The sequence below is a fragment of the Eriocheir sinensis genome, chromosome 17 (genome assembly GCF_024679095.1).
Source record: "Eriocheir sinensis breed Jianghai 21 chromosome 17, ASM2467909v1, whole genome shotgun sequence".
Lineage (NCBI taxonomy): Eukaryota > Metazoa > Arthropoda > Malacostraca > Decapoda > Varunidae > Eriocheir > Eriocheir sinensis.
The window spans coordinates 4,036,583-4,041,172 of NC_066525.1; positions in this window are offsets into that span (position 1 = coordinate 4,036,583).

A 4,590-nucleotide genomic window follows, 5' to 3' on the forward strand; every position below is an offset into this window, starting at 1 on the left:
GCTTGATGGATTTAAGGGACATTTTTAGACATTTTGGCACACACACCCTTCCACATACATACATTGGCATGGTTTTTGTAGGAGTTGGTGGGGAGGGGGGTGCATTTTTATGGGTAATTTTATGACCCTGGTGGTAGTTCTTCCCCACACACACACACACATAGTTCTTCCATGCACATACATTGGCAAGGTTTTGTAGGAGTTGGTGTGTGTGGGGGGGGGGGCATTATAATAGGTAGTTTTATGACCCTGGTGGTAGTTCGACAAAGCTCCTGTACCATGAACGTGGAGAAACACTCATGAGAACTCAATTATAGTCTCCTTTTCAGCCCTTTTGATAAAAAGTGGATAAAATAAGGAAATAAAATAGGCAGGCTAGATAGGTTGATGATAAGTGAATAAAAAGCATGAATAAAATCGTTAAAAAGGCAGAAATGTCCTGAGAAAAGACAAAAAATAAAACTAGCTCAACTGAACTGAATATGTCTTACCTTAGAGGGGCAAGTCAACGTACTGAGGAGCTGGTGAAGGTTGACCAAGAACTCCTTCCGAGAGAATCCAAAGAGGTCTCGTCGTTTCTGAAATCGGAGTAACATCAACAGTTTTTAATTAGGGAAACAAGACACTAAAAATAAATAATAAACAAATGAAAATAGGAGGGAGTCGCAACACATAAGAAAAGAAGCTGAGGTTGGTGGAGGAAATGGAGGTACCTGGAAGGGAGAGCAAGGAGAGGAAGTGACACAAGACTCGGACGTGTTAGAAATATAGGAAGGATTGCCACTGGATCGAGCAAAATGGAGGAGGATCATCGCAAGTCTGACCTCAAGAATGGGAGATGGACCACAAAAAAGAAGACAAGCAATGAAGCCAAAGCATTTCAACTTAGTTCTTGATGAGCCTTAATTCTACAGTAATATAATATGGTGGATAGGCCAACAAGAAAGCTATTGAATGTGAAACTTCAGTATGTTAATATATTAGAAAAAAAGATAAATCATACTTAAACTGCAAACTATATACAGTAAAAATCTACTAGTCTAAATTTAACTAAGCCAATACTGCAAACTATGTAAAAATGCATTAGTCCAAATTCCACTGGTCCCAAATATCCCAAAAGTGCAAATCTGAAAAGGCAGAAAATAATGAACTGAAAAAAATACAATTGTTAAGAGTTCTGGAATGCAAGATATTTGATACAAAAATAATGAATAGTCCAAATTATTAATGAGTGTTAGTGTAGCAATTATTGGGACTAACACAGAAGGGACGGTATTTATACTTACCTAACTGTCATTTATACTGCCTACAATAGTAACCAATAATATAAAAATGTGAGACCAACTAAAAAGAACAATCATTTAATACCTGTCACTTATATTGTCAAGGAAAATTACAGGATTAAATAACCAAAAAAATAAGGTTCATAACACACAATCATGCAACAAATATATCAACAGTCCTACCATAAGTGAAAATGGTATTGGTTTTGATTCATAAGGGATAAAACTTAATATACTTACGAACTCCATTATTATAAGAATGTGACATCAGTTGAAAAGAACTACAAATGAGGTTTAAGATATTTCAATACCCACAATATTTTTCCATAGCGATTCAACATGTAAATTCGTCCTGAAAATTAACCCAGTAGCTGCTGGGATCATGTTTCTTAAAGGCCCATCTAAGCAAGAAAAATGAGAAAAAATCATCACTCATGCAAACTATTTCATAATATATATCAATGCATTTATTATCAGTTTATGCATCATCTATTTTTGGGGGTTTATATCATGGCAAAAATTTGGCCCATCGCTGCTACCGGGTTAAAAAAAAATGGAATGTTTCATCATTTAAAAACATTTAAAAATAACACAATTCTTCACCCAAAATGCTGAAAAAAAAGCACATTATCACAAAATACCATAAAAGAAGCGAAGAACAATGAGGAAAAATTGATTAACATTTGCCTCATAGCTTTAAATCCAATATCATATCAGTAAGACAAAAAAAAAGTAAAACTAAAAACTTCTAAAATTTTACAAAAAAATGCAATTCCACACAAAATACCTGAAAAAATAAAGAGCAATGAAGGATAAAGGTTAATATGCATAACTAATTCTTTCTTTCCCTTACTTTCTTACCCAAAGTTTGTAGAGGAAATAAAAGCAAATATAAGAAGAAAATAAGGCAAGGAATAGTTATGCAGATTTATCACGCTAAGAAAAATCAATGTTAGTCTCTTATCTTTTCTAATCCATTGTCGTTCCTCGTGTCTACTGCCGAGGACATGACCATCACAACCACCACCACTGCAGTTCGTCCTTCATCGTCTGTTTCCCCCTCCTGCAGGAAGTATCTGTAAAGAAGGAAAATTGGATGAGCACTAACAATCCCTGTCCTCTTTCTGCTCCTGATGGATGGCAGGCGATCAGATCAGTCAGTCGCTTGAGATATATTTGGCACTGTACCATCAGGGGAGAGAGAAGGGAAGAAAGGGATTTTTGAAGATATGTGGTGGTGGGGGGGAATGTAATTATACCAGATTCAGTGTCCACATGCACATAATGAGGTTAAATTGCTTCTTTTCTCTATTGAGTGGACAATGTGCGGTTACAGTGTTCCAGAGACCAGCATGAGAGTCCTGGCCGCTACTTCATCCTGACAATTTTCAATCATCACCGAGTGGCCAAAGACAACCCACCAATCAAACCAGACAATAGTGAAACAATTACTCTCAAGAGGTTCGAGTGTAGCTCCAAGGGGAAGCATGAGCCAAGCAAGGATGGCGCCACTATAAAGCACTTGCCAACACCACTAACAGGCTGGGGTCTACCAACATTACGAGCTGAGCCTAGAATACATGACTGAATCCATCTATCAAAGTATTCATTGCACTCTGGTGTTTGACGATATTTTCTTATAAATTTGTACATACTATTGATATTTCTTTAATACCATTTCCGTCAGATATTGCTTATTTCTGCGATAACTTATATTACCTTGACTTACCCACATCAGCTGGTCACTCCAAATCGTTACCTTCTAGACCATTTGCTTTGTTAATAGTGGGGGGGAGGGGGTATTTGAGTGGGAACAAAGCCCCCCGTAGGTTTAGCTAGGTTACGGTAGGTCAAAATTGTTAGGTTTGCTTAACTTTAATAATTGATTGTGATTAGTTTCACTGTGCATAGACTAAAGCTTCCTCTTACAACAGGAGGCAGCAGGGGGTGAAGGTGACAGTGTGGGGGGCGGTAATTACAGGTGGCAGAACGGCCTTACCTGCCCATGTGTCAATTAGCCTCATAACGACTAGCTCACCTGTCCACATCTCACCAAACCTAACCACACCTGTCAAAACCTCACCACACACACTCAAACCTTGCCACACCTGCAAAAAACTCATATTACCTGTCCAAGTGCCTCCAAATCTATCGCCGTACCTGCCCACACCTGTTCACCAGCCTCAACATATGACACACCTCTCCACACCTGTTCAAACCTCTTCACACCTATTCAAACCTCCCCACACCTGTTGAAACCTCCCCACACCTGTCCAAACCTCATCAAACCTGTCCAAACCTCTCCACACCTGTTCAAACTTCACCACACCTTTCCAAACCTCTTCACATCTGCCGAAAACATTCCCACACCTTTCCAAACCTTCCCACACCTTTCCAAAACATTCCCACACCTCCACAAACCTCTCAACGCCTGCACAAACCTCACCACACCTGGACAAGCCTCACCACACCTCTTCAAACCTTCCCACACCTGCCCAAACCTCCCCACACCTGCACAAACCTCACCACGCCTGCCCACGTGCCCCCAGCCTTCCTTCGTACCTGTCCACACCTGCTTCACGCCTCGCCATGAAGCGTCTCAATGTGTATCATGCCATCACTCACCTCCTCTGTGTTTTAAATGAAATATATGAAGTTTTAGTCACTTGTGTTACCTTAATTGACTCACTGATTGATGCACGTGACTTACCTGAGAGAGAGAGAGAGAGAGAGAGAGAGAGCGCCACGTGTTACCTGTGAATCTTGAACCATCTTGCGCTGCGGCTGAAACCTATCTCAGCTATTACTCATTAGCCCTTATTATAACCTCCTATGTTAAGAGATAATATGATAGAGTGTTTATTTGTAGTATATATCATCCATTATCATTAGCAGAAGCAATACGAGTAGCCTACAATACAATGCGCATGCTCAGTTTGGTTTGGCTTAAATCAAACTTGCTTATTACTTGCTACTTATTACTTTAACTCCTCCTATGTAAAGAAATGAATTAATGGAGTGTTTTCCTGCTGTATATATCATTTATTATCATTAGATTAAGTCATACGAGTCCATAGATATATTCACTGCGCATGCCCAGTGTGGCGCAGAGACGTTGAATCATGCGGTATTTTTTCTTCTTTTTCTTCATTTCTTTTTCCTCCTCTTCATTTTCCTTTCCTGATTTCTCTTCTTTTCATGTCGTTTTCCTTTTCTTTATTAAAATGTTCTATCTCGTTCGTTTTTTCCCCTTATCTGCCTCTTTTCTTTAATTATTTTCCTGGTTCGTTTATTTCCCTTCCTTTGT